This window comes from Megascapheus bottae, chromosome 13 (assembly GCF_031878675.1).
Source record: "Megascapheus bottae isolate mThoBot1 chromosome 13, mThoBot2.hap1, whole genome shotgun sequence".
NCBI lineage: Eukaryota > Metazoa > Chordata > Mammalia > Rodentia > Geomyidae > Megascapheus > Megascapheus bottae.
The window spans coordinates 60,122,005-60,138,210 of NC_143521.1; the positions used below are offsets into that span (position 1 = coordinate 60,122,005).

Below are 16,206 nucleotides of genomic sequence, written 5' to 3' on the forward strand. Positions count from 1 at the left end.
TGGATTAAATCTACAGTGTCCAGTGTACCTGTGTGTGTGTGGGGGGGTGTGCATGCATGTTTTCAGTGCTCTGGATTAAATCTACAGTCTCCAGTGTACGTGTGTGTGTGGGGGGGGGTGTGCATGCATGTTTTCAGTGCTCTGGATTAAATCTACAGTCTCCAGTGTATGTGTGTGGGGGAGGGGTGTGCATGCATGTTTTCAGTGCTCTGGATTAAATCTACAGTCTCCAGTGTACGTGTGGGGGGGTGTGCATGCATGTTTTCAGTGCTCTGGATTAAATCTACAGTCTCCAGTGTATGTGTGTGTGGGGGGTGTGCATGCATGTTTTCAGTGCTCTGGATTAAATCTACAGTCTCCAGTGTACCTGTGTGTGGGGGTGGGGGGGTGTGCATGCATGTTTTCAGTGCTCTGGATTAAATCTACAGTGTCCAGTGTACGTGTGGGGTGTGCATGCATGTTTTCAGTGCTCTGGATTAAATCTACAGTCCCCAGTGTACGTGTGGGGGTGTGCATGCATGCTTTCAGTGCTCTGGAGTAAATCTACAGTCTCCAGTGTACGTGTGGGGTGTGTGCATGCATGCTTTCAGTGCTCTGGAGTAAATCTACAGTCTCCAGTGTACGTGTGGGGTGTGTGCATGCATGTTTTCAGTGCTCTGGATTAAATCTACAGTCTCCAGTGTACGTGTGTGGGGGGGTGTGCATGCATGTTTTCAGTGCTCTGGATTAAATCTACAGTCTCCAGTGTATGTGTGTGTGTGTGGGGGGTGTGCATGCATGTGTTCAGTGCTCTGGATTAAATCTACAGTCTCTAGCATGGGAGGCCAGTGCTCTGCCACTGAGCTGAGCTGCACCTTAGCCCCTGCAGCTGTATATCTAATGTTCTGTGTAGAGTCTGATGTTCATCTATGCGTCACATGGAAGAGTAATGACTGATGTTGAGTATATTCATGTGTTATGTTAGTTATATAGGTTTTGGTATGTGGTAGAAGATGGATATTTAATGTTTTTGTATATGTGATATAAGACAATTCCCTGTGGAGTTTTTGGTGGTTATTTTCAATTAAATGGACACCTATTTTTTGTTTTGGTACCAATCCTGGGATTTGAATTCAGGGCCTGGGCACTATATCCCTGTTCTTTTTTGCTCAAGGCCAGCTCTCTATCACTTGAGCCACAGCTCCACTTCCAGCATTTTGGTGCTAAATTGGAGATAAAATTCTCACAAAACTGGGTACAGTGGCTCACACCGGTAATCCTAGCTACTCAGGAGGCTGAAATCTGAGGATTGTGGCTCCAAGCCAGTCTGGTCACTAAAAGTCCGTGAGACTCTTATCTCCATTTTATTACCAGAAAACTGGAAGTGGCATTGTGGCTCGAGGGGTAGGGTGGTAGCCTTGAGCTGAAATGCTCAGGGACAGTGCCTAGGCCCAGAGTTCAAGTCCTATGATTGACAAAAAACCAAAAACCAAAAACCCTCTCACACACTTTCCTACTGGGCTGGTTTTGAAAGAGGGTCCTTAGAGCTCAGCCTCCTAAGAGGCTAGAATTATATGCATGTGGCACTGGCACCCAGCTGGACATTTAAGTTTTGTAACTATTAGGATAAAGTAATACACATAATTCTTTATGCATGTTTGTAGTATAAATATGAAACCAAGAACTGGAAGGGCCTGGGAATTTGCTCTGCTCACAAGCAGCTATCCTGCCATAGTTTCACACTTATAACAGAGAGCATAAGAGCCCTGGGTAGAGATAAAACATGTATTCACAAAGGAGAAGCAGTACTAGTGCCAGATCTACAGCCTGTCTGCTCAGGGCAGTGCAGATGCACCCTACATATGCAGTAAGGTATGCTTCAGAAAAGCCCTGCAGTTAGGGAAGTCTTTTCTTAGGGCTGCCCATAACTCATCTTCCTTCCAGAGAGAATCACAGTCTCTGCTCTCGACTGTTTGCCATGCTCATCCAGGGAGGGAGGGGTCATCTTTCTTTCTAGTGGCAGTGTCCAGTGGTAGGGCTTCTCAGCTTTTGTCCCCTGTGTCCTAGGCTGTCAAAGCCATCTTTCCCTGTGGGCTGGGATCGTGCATGTGGCTTGTACAGTCTGGTCCCCAACAGGACTCCACTTGAGCTGAGTGTCTAACTGTGTGGGGGAATTGCCCCCATGTGCTGAATGGAACAAAAGCATGGGGATGAAGTATGACCCAGGCATCTAATTTAGTTGTATAAGATAAGAGACAGGGGACCCGGAGTTTGGCCTAGTGGTAGAGTGCTTGCCTAGCATGTACAAAGACCCAGGTTCGATTCCTCAGTCCCACATACATAGAAAAAAGCCAGAAGTGATGCTGTGGCTCAAGTGGTAGAGCTCTGACTTTGAGAAAGTCCAAGGACAGTGCTCATGCCCTGAGCTGAAGCCCAGGACTGGCAAACAAAATAAAACAAAACAAAAAACAAAGATAAGAGACGGGTGGCTTTCTTTTCTCTATCTAATATGAAATTGGTATCTATTTTTCCCCGTATGTTATAGCTTAATGATTTTGTGTTATGGGTTATTTGCTTACAGTTTGAAATACATATCTTACTTTTTGATACGTATGATGGAGAGCAAGTGTCTTATTTTTCGTATGTGAGTTGTTTGAGATGGATATCTGCTTTGTGTTGGTGTGAGACACTTAGTTACTGTACAGTGTTTATGGAGAGTTACTTAATATTAGAGTGGTCCCAAAAGGATAAACATAAAGCACTTGCATTTTCACCAGTCTTTAATTTTTATTAAAAGATTTTATTAACACTGATTTTTTACATCATATTTCAAATGTCAAGCTTATCAAGCAAGTGTTCAAGAATGGAACCTCTATAAGCAATCACTGGCACATAAATTTAAGAACAAAGTTTAAACTAAGGGCCAGGAGTTTGGCCTAATGGTAGAGTGCTTTCCTAGCATGCCCGAAGGCCTGGGTTCGATTCCTAGGTACCATATACATAGGGGAAAAAAGCCAGAAGTGGTGCTGTGGCTCAAGTACTAGAGCTTTAGCCTTGAGAAAGACCAAGGACAGTGCTCAGTCCCTGAACTCAAGGCCCAGGACTGGCAAAAAAAATTAAAATTAAGCTGTCTTTGTATATCATAGATACATATTGATCTATATAACATTATGTCTATAGAGTGTGAACCCCATCATAGATTTTTATGTCTATGTAGTTATGTCTCCAAGTTCATGTCAGTGAGTGACCTGAAGTACCTGAGTGTTGAGTCATCGCTCTTGTTCTGTTTGGATCTAATATCCACATATCAAGGAGACCGTGGGCCTTTTGTTCCTTTGGTCCTGACAAGTTACTCAACACGATTTGCTCTAGTTCCATCCACTTTCCAGTGAATGCCATTATTTTATCTTGTCTGTTGGCTATGTAGAATTCCATTGCATATATGTACCACAGTTTTTGTGTCCGTTCACCAGCAGTGGGGTATCTGGGTTGTTTCCCCCACTTGGCTATTGTGAACAGTGCAGAGATGATCATGGCTGAGCAGTTGTCCTTATGATACACTAGGTTAGGATGCTCAGAGTGGATGCCCATGAGTGGTATGGCTGGGTTGTAGGGAAGGTCTATGTTTAGTTTTTTAAGAAACCTCCAAACCTACCTAAAAATAAAAAGTTTCTGCACAGATGAAAGCATAGCCACAAAAGTAGAGAGACAGCCAACCAACTGGGAAAAGATATTTACCAACAATACATCTGACAAATACTTATTATCCAGTATCTACAGGGAACTCAAGAAACTAATCCCCCCCCCCCAAACCCAACAAACCATTCACTAAATAGGCAAGGGAACTAAAGAGAGACTTATCAAAAGAAGAGGTTAAACTGGCAGAAAAGCATATGAGAAAATGCTCATCATCCATGGTCATAAAGGAAATGCAAATTAAAACAACCCTAAGATACCACCTTACCCCAACAAAAATGGCCAAGATTTTGAACTCAGACAATGACAGATGCTGGCAGGGTTGTGGAGAACAAGGAACTCTACTACACTGCTGGTGGGAATGTAGACTAGTTCAGCTGCTCTGGAAAGCAGTGTGGAGGTTCCTTAAAGAACTGAAAATAGACCTTCTCTATAATCCTGCCATACCACTCCTGGGCATCTACCCTGAACATCATGACCCAGGATATGATAAGAACACCTGCTCAGCCATGTTTATATCTGTACTATTCACAATAGCCAGGCGATGGAAACAATCCAGATGCCCTACTGCAGATGAATGGATACAGAAAATGTGATATATATATATATATATATATATACACACACACACACACACACACACACACACACACAATGGAATTCTACATAGCCAACAGATAAGATAATGTAATAGAATTCACAGGGAAGTGGATGAATCTAGAGCGAATCATGTTGACTGAGACAAGTCAAGACCAAAGGAACAACAGGTACATGGTATCCTTAAATATGTGGCCTTAATATGTGGCTATTAGATCCAAACAGTACAAGAGCGAGGACTCAAAAGTTGTATAACCAATGCTATGGACATGGTATTGGAAATACAAACACAACTACATAGTCATAAAAACTTATGACTCTATAAACATAATGTTTTATTACATAGATTAATATGTATCTATGACATACAAACCCTCAGCCCAATTTTGATTATGTTCTAAAATCTAAGTGCCAGTGATTGTATATAGAGATTCCCTTCTTGAATACCTGTTTGTTAAACACGTCATTTGAAATATGATGTAAAAATCACTGTTAATAAATTCTTTAATTAAAAAAAAGAAAGCTCCAAACTGCCTTCTAGAGTGGTTATATTAGTTTGCATTCCCATCAGCAGAGCAGTAGGTTCCTCTTTCTCCACATCCCCACCAGCATTTGTTGTTGTCTGAATTCAGAATATTAGCTATTCTGATTAGGGTGAGGTGGTGTCTTAGGATTGTTTTTATTTGCATTTCCTTTATGACCTGTATGATGAGCTTTTCTCATATGTTTCTTTGACATTTTTACCTCTTCCTCTGATAAGTCTCTCTTTAGTCCCCTTGCCCATTTAGTGATTGGTTGGTTGGGTTGGGGGTGGGGATTAGTTTCTTGAGTTCTCTGTAGATATTGCACATCAAGGCTTTGTCTGATGTGTCGTTGGTATCTTTTCCCAGCTCGTTAGCTGTCTTTCTACTTTAGTAGCTATGTCTTTGTCTGTGCAGAAACTTTTCATTTTTAGATAGTCCCATTTGTTCAGTCTCTCTCCAATCTATTGTGACCCTGGGACTCTGTTCAGAAAGTTTCTGCCTGTGCCTATGAGTTCCAGTGTCTCTCCTACTCTGTCATGTGGCAGTTTCAGAGATTCAAGTCTGATATTGAGGTCTTTGATGCATTTGAATTAATGTTTGTGCATGGTGACAGGCTAGGGTCAATTTTTAGTTTTCTGCATGTGGCTGCAGTTTTGCCAGCACCAATAACTGAATAGGCTGTGTTTGTTATACTGTATATCTTTGGCTCCTAGGTATGTGGTTTTATTTCTGGGTCCTCTATTCTGTTCCATTGATCTTCTGGTCTATTTTTGTGCCAATACTATGCTGTTTTTGTTATTATGGCTCTATAGTAGAGTTTGAAGTCTGGTATTGTAATACCACCTGCATTGCTCTTTTTGCCTATTGTTTGGCTATTCTAGGTCTTTTGTTGTTCCATATGAATCTTTGGATTACATCCTCTCTTTCAGTAAAGAATGTCTTTGGGATTTTGACGGGATTGCATTGAAATTGTATATCAATTTTGGCAGTATGGCTATTTTCACAATGTTGATTCTCCCTATCCATGAGCATGGGATGTCTTTCCATTCCCTGGTAACCTGTTTAATTTCTTTCGTTAGGCTTTTATAGATTTCATTAAATAATTCATTTACATCTTTGATTAAGTTAATTCTTAAATATTTTATTCTTTGGGGGCTATTGCAAATGGGATCATTTTCTTGATTTCTCCTTTTGTTTGTGTGTTGTTGGCATACTTTTGATTTTGTATCCTGCCACTTTGCTAAAGTGGTTTATTAGTTCTAAGAGTTTGTGAGTGGAATTTATTGGGTCATCTGTGAATAGGGATAGTTTAATTTCCTCTTTCCCTATGTGGACATCAAAGGATGTCTTTCTCTTGCCTTATTGCTCTGGCTAAGGGTTCCAGCACTATACTGAAGAGAAGTGGAGAGAGTGGATATCCCTGTCTTGTTCCTGATTTTAAGGTATTTTCAATAGTCTTAAGTATTTTGTAGTTTCCTTTGTAATTTTCTTTCTTTTCTTTTCGTTTTTTCTTTCTACCAGTCCTAGGGCTTGAACTCAGGGCCTAGGCACTGTCCCTGAGCTTCTTTTGCTCAAGGCTAGTACTCTAGGACTAGAGCCACAATGCCACTTCCGGCTTTTTCTGTTTTATGTGGTACTGAGGAATGGGACTCAGGGCTTCATGCATGCTAGGCAAGCACTCTACCACTAAGCCGCAGTCACAGTACTGTAATTTTCTTCTTAGGATAACAACTTTATTGAGATATAATTCACTCATTTAAAGCACATTACAAGTTATTAGATTATAAGTGAATTGATAACAATCCCTCAGCACCCACCAGCAACCTCTTTTCTGCCTTCTGTCTCAACGGATTTACCTATTCTGAACATTCCACATAAATAGAATCACCCCATAACTAGCTTCTTTCACTTAATATAGTGCTTTCAAGGCTCAACTATATTGCAGAATTTGTTAGCACCTCCAGCCATTACCAAACATTTCCCTTTATGGATACACTACATTTCATATCCTTGTTCATCAGTTGAATGGCATTGGAGATATCTCCACTTTGGAGCTATTATAAATGTTGCAAATCTAACCACTTAGGTGTCAATGTTTGTGTGGACATTTGTCTTTGTTTTTCCTGTTGATGATTCAGATTTAACTTTATGTCTTATCTTTTGAGGAGCTCCAGTCTATTTTACAAAGCAGTTGTACTACTTTATTTTTCACCAATTATAAAGTTTCCATTTTTCTTAATCTCATCAATACTACTGCCCTACCCCTGAGCCACACAGCCACATTTCCCATTTTCCAATGATTAATTGAAGATAAGAGTCTCTCATTCTTCAGTGCCCAGACTGGCTATGAACCATGACCCTCAGATCTCAGCCTCCTGAGTAGTAGAGTAGCTAGGATTACAGGTGCTTGGCTGCTTTGGTCATCTTTTTGAATAGGGTCTCATACTTTTACCCAGGCCAGCCTGGATGTGATCCATCTATTTCCACTTCCCATGTAACAAAAATGGCAGGAATCATCATGTTTTGTTGGTGGTATTTTTTGTTTGTTTTTATCTCTTTGTAGTTTGGCCTTTCCCAGGATAGCATATAATTAGAATCAGATACTGTGTGGCCTTTTAGGCGGCTTCTTTGATTTGGCAATATACATTTGGGATCTACTTCTGGACTTGTTCTCTTCTACTGTGTGTCAGTTTCCTTACCAATATGCTGTCTTTTTTTTTTGTCTGTCTTGGTACTTGAACTCTGGGCCTGGGAGCTGTCCCTGAGCTCTTCAGTTCAAAGCTACTACACTGCCCCATTGAACCACAGAACCACTTCCTATTTTATGGTGCCTGAGCTGGCCTTGAGCAGCAATCCTCAGATCACAACCTCTTGAATAGCTAGGATGACAGGCATAAGCCACCACGCCTGGCCCAATGTGCTGTCTTGACCACTCTATCTTGAATGGGGCAGTGTCAGTGCTCTGACTTGGTTCTTTTCATCAGTGTTGTGATGGTTATTGTGGGTATTTTTTTTTCTCTCTCCATATAGCCTTTAGAGTCAGCTTGTCTATATTCCCAAAACATCTTCTGGATTTTTATTTGGGATTGTTTTAAAGTCATAGACAAGTTGGTAAGAACTGACACCTGACAATACTGAGACTTTGTATCCATGAACAAAATATATTCCCATTAGTTTTTTTTTTTTTATCACAGTTGTGTCGCTTTCTACATATGGTATGTCCAATTTCCCAAACACAACTTCTTTTTTTTTTTTTTTTTTTTTTGCCAATCCTGGGCTTGAGCTCAGGGCCTGAGCACTGTCTTTTTCAAGGCTAGAGCTCTACCACTTGAGCCACTGCACCACTTCTGACTTTTTCTATGTATGTGGTACCGAGGAATTGAACCCTTGTCTTTAGGCATGCTAGGCATACAGTATACCACGAGGCAAACTTCGCTCAAATACAACTTTTAAAAAATGTTCATGTTGGAATTTATGTGCAGAAAAATCATCAAACGTCATTTGTATAATCTTTCGAATTGGCTGAGTTTGTTATGGTTAAATGTTTTGTTAATGTACAATTACCTATATACTTGAAAAATATATATGTAATACATGTATGCCATATATTCACATTTATGTTATCTATTGGTTTAATGTCAGATTTTGTACTGTGTAAAGCTTTTTCTTTTCATTGCTCAATATTCAAAACACCTAATTTTTATTTATTTACTTTTCTGTCTGTGATGGGGCTTGAACTCTGAGCCACAGCCCCCTTCTGGTCTTCTGGTGGTTCACTGGAGAGAAGAGCCTCACGTTGTGCAGAGCCCAGGCTGGTTTTGAACCGGGACCCTCAGATCTCAGCCTCCTGCGCAGCCAGGATGACAGGCGCCGGCTCTGCCCCACCATCGCCACAGACTGGAGCGACACCTCTGCCTCTCTCCTCTTCTCCCCGTCTCTGCAATGCGGTGGATTATGATTGGAAAGTTGAGGGCTGAGTTTTCTGGCTGGTTGATTGTTCCTGGTCGAGTTCACCGGGCAGGGCCGAGTCCTCCCCGGGGTTGGGCCGAGTCCTCCCGGGGCTGGGCCGAGTCCTCTGGCATCTCCCGCCTTCACCTCACCCCAGCTGGGACTGTCGGGGTGTCGTCGTCTTCCTGCGCGGTCTGTCGGTCTGTCTGTCTGTCTGTCTGTTTGTCGGGGTGTCGTCGTCTTCCCGCGCGGTCTGTCTGTCTGTCTGTCGGGGTGTCGTCGTCTTCCCGCGCGGCCTGTCTGTCTGTCTGTCGGGGTGTCGTCGTCTTCCCACGCGGTCTGTCTATCGGGGTGTTGTCGTCTTCCCGCGTGGTCTGTCTGTCTGTTGGGGTGTTGTCGTCTTCCCACGTGGTCTGTCTGTCTGTTGGGGTGTTGTCGTCTTCCCCTGCAGTCTGTCTGTCTGTCGGGGTGTCGTCGTCTTCCCGCGTGGTCTGTCTGTCGGGGTGTCGTCGTCTTCCCGCGCGGTCTGTCTGTCTGTCGGGGTGTCGTCGTCTTCCCGCGCGGTCTGTCTGTCTGTCGGGGTGTCGTCGTCTTCCCGTGCGATCTGTCTGTCTGTCGGGGTGTCATCGTCTTCCCACGTGGTCTGTCTGTCTGTCTGTCGGGGTGTCGTCGTCTTCCCACGTGGTCTGTCTGTCTGTCTGTCTGTCGGGGTGTCATCGTCTTCCCGCGCGGTCTGTCTGTCGGGGTGTCGTAGTCTTCCCACGTGGTCTGTCTGTCTGTCGGGTGTCCTCGTCTTCTGCCCTGGTGACCGGGAGATGGCACCCCGCCGCCGGCTGCTCGGAGGAGCTCGCCCGAGGAAACGGCGGGTCCTGCTCTCTACCACCCTACAATCGGGCTGGGGCAGAGCAGCCCCGCCCCGCCCCGCCTCCGGGCTCGGTCCCCGCGGTCCTCCCCGGACCCCCGCCCCGCCCCGCCTCCGGGCTCGGTCCCCGCGGTCCTCCCCGGACCCCCGCCCCGCCCCGCCTCCGGGCTCCCGTCCCGGGCCTCCGGGGAGCTCGGCCGGCTCCGGCGGGGCCCGGCGTGGCGTGGAAGGGGAGCCCGGAGCGCGCGCGGAGCCCCGGGGCCGGAGTGCCGGGCGCGTCCGGACCCGCAGCCGGCTCCGGCCCGGCCTTCCCGCGGGGCTCCGGCCGGCCCGCTCCCTCGCGCGCTCCCGGGCCCACGGGGCCGGCGGGCCGAGGAGGGAACGCGGCAATTCGGGGTCACCACCCCCGGCTCCAGGCCGCCGGCCGCCGCGGGGCAGGAGCTGCAGAACGCCGCGCGGGGAGGACCGGGGTCCAGAAGCGCAGCACGCCGCACCAGTCGCTCCGAGACCCGGCCCCCGTCCCGCCCGCTCCTCGCCCCGCCTCAGATCCCGCCCCGGGGGAGGCCCGGCCTGCGCGTGCCAGCCCCGTCGCGCGCTCTGACCACGCCCCACGCTCCCCCGCCCCTCGCCCGGTGGCCCCGCCCCCGCCCGGTGGCCCCGCCCCTGTCCTGTGGCCCCGCCCCCGCCCGGTGGCCCCGCCCCTTGAGGGAGGCCGCCCCTGCCGACACACCGCTCCGGTTCCCTCGGCTCCCTCCGGAGGACAGTCCTCGCGCGCCTGCGCCCTGTGGCCAGGCCGGGGTCCTGACCCCTCCCCGCAGGCCCCGCCCCGCGTCCCCGCCCCAAGCCCCGCCCTCCGCCCGGCCGCGGAGGGGGAGCCGAGCCACACGCCGCGCGCATGCTCCTAGCGCGGCGCCCCCGATTCGGCGCTCGGCTGCGCTCGGGCATTTCCGCCTCTTTGTTTTAAACTCCGGACGGGTTTTTTCTCCTCCTCTTGGGGGGGACCCGGAGGGAGCGGCGCCCCCTCCCCTTCCCGGCGAGCCCCCGCGTGCGCCCGCTCGCCCGCCGCCCGAGACGCAGGTCAGTGAGCCCGCCCCGCCCGGCCTGGGCCCGCGCGCCCGCTCCTCAGGCCTCGGCCGAGTCCGGGGAAGGCTGCGCGCCGCGAGCCCTCGGCAGGCCCGGGAGGCGGGACCCCAGGGGCTGCGGAGGAGGCCGGGGCCGTGGAGAGCCGGCGCCCCGGAGGACAGGACCCCGCCGCCCGCACCCCGGGCTGGGCAGGGCCCCGGGGGGCGGACCGCACTTGTGGCCCGGCGGGACCCCGGAAGGGCAGGACCGCGAGAGGACAGGAGCCCAGATCAGACAGGACCTGGACCCCGGCGGGGAGCCAGAGCGGGCTGCTCCCCGGACCAGGCTGCCCCGGGGAGGACAGGAGCCCAGCCCGGGACCTCCGAACAGGTGGACCCGGACTAGACAGGACCCTGGAAGAGGAGCTGCCAGGGCAGTGATCCGGCCCAGGCTGGATCTCAGATTAGGCAAAAACCACGGAGGGCCACTCACCAACGAGGGCCAGTCCCCGGGCAGGGCCCACGGAGGGCTGGGACTCCAGGACAGGTCATCCAGAAGAGCCCGGTCCCGAGTGGACGCTGAAAGGGGGTGAGACCCAGGACAGGTTAAAGAGGAAGACCAGGTCTGGGGGCCTGGCAGGACTCAGGCATGGCTGGGACCCGGGGAAGGTCACCTGGGAGCATTAGATTTCAGGACTAGACAGACCTGGAGACAGCCAGGACCCCTGGGGTGTGAGGGGTTTCTAACCCAAGAGAGGTCACAGAAGAGGACCAGCACCCTAGGACTATGCCAGAGGGGAGCCAGGACCCCAGGGCCTGGCTGTGGGAAGGCTAGCATTGTGAGACAGGCCTACTGGAGAGGACTGTGACACCAGGGCCGGCAGAAACCCTGACTGGGTCCTGTAATCAGTGTGGAGTGTCTGTCCCTGGGAAGCTGGAGCCCTTAGGCTGAGGTATGAGGAAAGCTCAAGATGTAGATAGGCTCTAGGAAAACTGGAACCCTAGGCAGTCACTTACGATGAGGGCACTGGGAGGACCCTGGTGGGCACTGGAACTTCAAGATAGGTCCCCAGTGAGGCCTGAGACCCAGAACTGCTGTACTCCCAAGACTAGGGTGAAAGGGTGCCGGGGCCGTGGGGTGGCCAGCGGTGGCCTCCCCCTTCTCCCACCTAGACTGATGTAAAGGCCCTGGCTTGTGGAACCCTAGTGCCTGGAGCCCAAAGTTCAAAAGCTGCTTCTCCACAAGGCTCCCAGGCACATGGCATCATGAGCTGCTGCTGGCCCCCAGACCTTTAGCAGATTTCACCTAGGCAGGTGCAAGATGAGACTGGGACTCTTTCTGGCTCCTGGAGACTGAAGGAAGGGTGCTCTCTGACAAGACTGTTCTATGCTCTAGATCCAGAAAAACACATCCTGCTTACTCTCCCATTCCTTCTATGGAACAGCTGCTCTTTCCTCCTCTCAGACCTGGTCAGTGTCAGCACCTTCACTTCCCTTCCTCTCCCCCCCAATCTGGAGTTGACTCCAGGGTTCAGGGCTCAGGAGCAGGCATGAGGGTGAGTTGGAGCTGGGCAGAGAGTGGGGATGTGTGGGTGTGTACTTGCAGGCACCTTCACTCCTATCTAGAAAAGGGCAAGGGTGACATTGGAGGATCTTGGAGAGGATTTTTGTTTCTCTGAAACCTCTGAATTGGTCTTTTACCTAGAGTGAGATGATTTTCTTTACTTTGGAAGTGCAAGAGTGGGATGTATTTTACTGATGCATGAGGTGGGAAGGAGGCAGTGATAGCTGCTGTTCTTGACTAGTGCAGGCACCAACTGTGCCCAGCGACAACTTGCCAGATGTGTTCCAAGATCAGAAAGCAAAAAGGAGGATGGGGCCCTGCCCAAACTGTCCCCCCAGAGCAAGCCTGGGCGGACAGAGGATAGATACGTCCACTGAGGAGTTAGAAGCAGGTACACCTGTGGAAGCTCTGTTTGTTTCAGGCTGCACACGTACTAAAATTGGCAGTACTCTGGGATGATTGGTTTCCAGAGAGACATTTGAACTGTCAGATTCCCTGTTTTAGTGTAAGCTGTGGTCTTACCTCTTAGTTCCTTAGCGGAAAACTGCCCTGTGATTACATAGCACAGAGTGTGAGCACCAGCAGTCTAGCCTGGAAAGTTGTCTTTGCCAAATGCAGCCACGCTTGGAACCCTTGTAGTTACTATACTTCTGATCAGTTCTTTTTCCATATCTTCTACTGTTTTTAAAGCTTAATGGATGAAGTTTAAGGAAAGACTTGTGAGATTGTATGTGTTCATGTTTGAATGTCTTCATTTTCCTATTTTGGGACTTTTAAACATGTGACGATGCTGAGTGGTTGTATTATTTATATATTGCCATGCAACATTTATCCCCAAATTTAGTCAGTTATTATCCTTCAGTTTTTGTGGGTTAAACCCAAACTTAGCCTGGTGGGTCCTCTGGTCGTCAAACCTCCAGACGTATGGCTGACCGGGCCCTCACCTGGCAGCCACCTCACCTGGGGTAGCCCTTCCAGACCCTTTCTTGCAGTGTCATCAGTTAACCCAGGGTCTTTCCTAGGACCTAGAAAGAGCTGGGTTGGGGGGCTGTGGCAACAAGACAGAAGGGAGCCAGGGCTTACGAACCAATCTTGGACATCACCTATTATCACCGTTGCCTAACTCTGTTTGTTAGAATTGAGATGTTAGGCCCTGTGTAGACTTCAGGGGAGGGGTCGGTGGAATCCTGTAGTAGTGTTGTGAGTCTGACTTTAGTAGGTTGCAGGTGCTTACTGTATAGCCAGAACCCAAAACAATCCTCTTAGGAATTTATGTATAGTATGTTGAAATGAAGCTTTTCTAGTTGATAAAATATAGGTTCCTCTGATGTTACTATAATAGTTAAGATCATTGTGATGCATGAACTCTATACAGAAGGTTCCTAGAAATACTATGGCAAATTTTCTGACTTCTTTGGATGAAGTGGGATTGGAATGGTGTGGTGTTGATCCCCTGAATAAAGGGATTACACAGTTCTAAAAGTCTTACTGTTACTTCTGCCAGAGATGAGATCCAGAAAATAAAGGCTGATCTTCAGGAGAACAATTTTTAGTGTTTTTAAAAGTATGGAGAAAGTATTTTTCATGTTATGTTGGATCTAGTGCACTTGGTTATTTGTGTCTCCAAAATGCTGTATAAAATGTGAGGTCCTGGAAAGTTCATCCTGTGGGCTCCTTCTACTCCAGGGACTTCCTGCAGTCAGGAGCCTTGGTTGAGCCCAGGCCTGGCATTCATGACCCTTTAAGGTCACCCTGTATGCTGAGGTTCTGATATCATCCTCCTGCTTCTCCTCTCTGCCAGTTCCACTGCAGGATCATGAGGCTGTTGGGGCTCTTTGCCATGGCCTGGAATTGTTCATTTGGGTTGTTCAGTTTGGGTTATAAAGCAAGTTTCCTTCCTTTGTGTCTGTTTTTGCTCTTCGGTTTATTAAATGGCAGGATTTGTTACTTGCTGCCTTATTTCCCTGATATTCAGAGCTGTATTTAAAGTTGAAAATGTAATTTTTCCTTAAGTTGCAATACACTGATGTTTAGGAACAGTTTCTTGCTGTCCATCTATTGTTTATTAGGTTTAGGTTGCAAAATGGCTACACATACATTATGCTTCAAAAATTGGAACAAGCTATCATTAAATTTAATCAAGTAGAGTGGTGATAGCCTGTAGTCCCGGCTACTTAAGTGGCTGAGGCAGGAAGATGGCTTGAGCCCAGAAGTTTGAGACCAACCTTGGTTGGAGACTTTGCCTCAAAAAAAAAAAAAAAGGAATATGTAACTCAGTACCTTACTTACCCTGCTCACCATTACGATAATATATATATATATATATATATATATTTAAAAAGGGAATAAATAGAAATGTGAAGCAGCCTGTAATCCTAGCTCCTCAGGAGGCGGAGATCTAAGGATCACGATTTAAAGGTATCCCTGGCAGAAAAATCCCAGTGAGACCCTTACCTCCAATTAACCACTCAAAAGCAGAGAGTGGCACTATGGCTCAAGTGGTAGAGACACAAAGAGCCCCACAACTGATGAAAGAGAGAGGGGGGGCAAGGGAGAGGAGGAGGGAAGAAAGGAAGGATGAAGGCTTTAAAAATAAACCAAAACTTTTAAACTTGCTACATAGCTTCTTAGACGGCTAAATTATTTGAAAGCCAAAGGGTAGTAATGTTACCTGTGTATGTTTCATAGGATCGTCACTGACAAACTCCTACTGGTAGGAGCCATGCTTGATAGAAAGCACCACCTCATCAGCCTCCGGTGGGGAGATGCGCAGGGGATGGATGGTACAATTGGGGTTTGGACTCAGGCTTGCCAGGCAAGCAGTGTTACCACTGAGCCATACCGCTAACAACCATCTTTGCTGGTTAACTGTGAGATAGGGTCTCACTTCCTAACCCGTATGCGGTATACCTAGGTTAGGGCTCCTAGTTTACAAGGGGGTCTTATGAACTTTTCTGCCCCAGCTGGCCTTAGACTGTGATCTTTTCTTTAGGTGACCCTTGACTGTAGAGGCTAATTAGGTTCTTTTGTAAATTCACTGATAGTTGCGGCACTTGACTATTCACAACGATCTCCTCACTTGGTGGGAAGCCTGCAAACAGTGGAAAGGTGTCTGCAGACCTCCTCGGAGCCCCTGCTGTTCTGCACAGGTCAGTGTGCGTCTTGTAGGACCTTATGCAGCCCTGGGGGTGGAGAGGACTCAAGCCGTCTTCCTGGATCAGGCATGGGTCTTCTCAACAGCTCCATCTCCTTGTTCCTTAGTTGGGTCTGAGTCTGTAATAGGTGGTCAGCAAGCCATAATTACAGTCAGATCGGGACTTGTGCCTTTAGTAGTTCTGTTCTCAGGGTGTGGTGTAGATCTCCTCAGTCTATAAGGGCGCCAGGACAAACCTGTTTTCCTCACACAGGAATGGGGGCTGGGCCACACACACTAGGAGGTAGCAGAAAAGGGGGAGCTTTTCTTCTTCAAGAACTTCATTTTACATGCTTTTATTATTGTTGTTGTTACTTCCCAAGTACTCACCACCGCCTCTAATCACAAGGGATGGTCTGAAGAGTGGGCCTTTGTGGGCAGGATTAGTGCCTTCTGAGGGAGCGCTTTCTGGCCTGTCCTGCATGAAAGTGCACTGACACACTTCTCTGGTTTGTAAGCCTTCCAGTTCACATTGTTCGTCTGTGCTTCTACTGAGGCATGAACTTGGGGCTTCTCCCTCCCATTTGTGTTTTTTGTTTTTTGTTTTTGCTCATGGCTGGCATTCTACCACTTGAGCCATATACCTCCACTTCCAAGTTCAGGATATTTTGTGAACAGCTCAACATAGTAAGACAGACCCTTATGCTCATACCTGGGGCACAATTTTCTTTTCTTTTTTTTTTTTTTTTTTTTTTTTTTTTGCCAGTCCTGGGCTTGAGCTCAGGGCCTGAGCCCTGTCCTTGGACTTTCTCAAGGCTAGCACTCCACCACTTGAACCTCAG

General features: G+C 47.9%; 1 protein-coding gene across 4 annotated transcripts in view; it reads left to right on the top strand.

The window, feature by feature from the left end:
- The first annotated feature begins 10,557 nt into the window (after window positions 1-10,557).
- Pcgf3 (polycomb group ring finger 3) overlaps window positions 10,558-16,206 on the top strand; it is a 35,594-nt gene continuing 29,945 nt past the window's right edge. Inside the window, exons 1-2 of one of the 4 annotated variants that reach the window (XM_090343941.1) lie at window positions 10,558-10,683; window positions 15,276-15,380. The gene's annotated coding sequence lies outside the window, so the exon portion shown is untranslated. The remainder of the gene's footprint in view (window positions 10,684-15,275; window positions 15,381-16,206) is intronic. The other 3 variants (XM_090343939.1, XM_090343942.1, XM_090343940.1) reach the window with 3 other exon arrangements.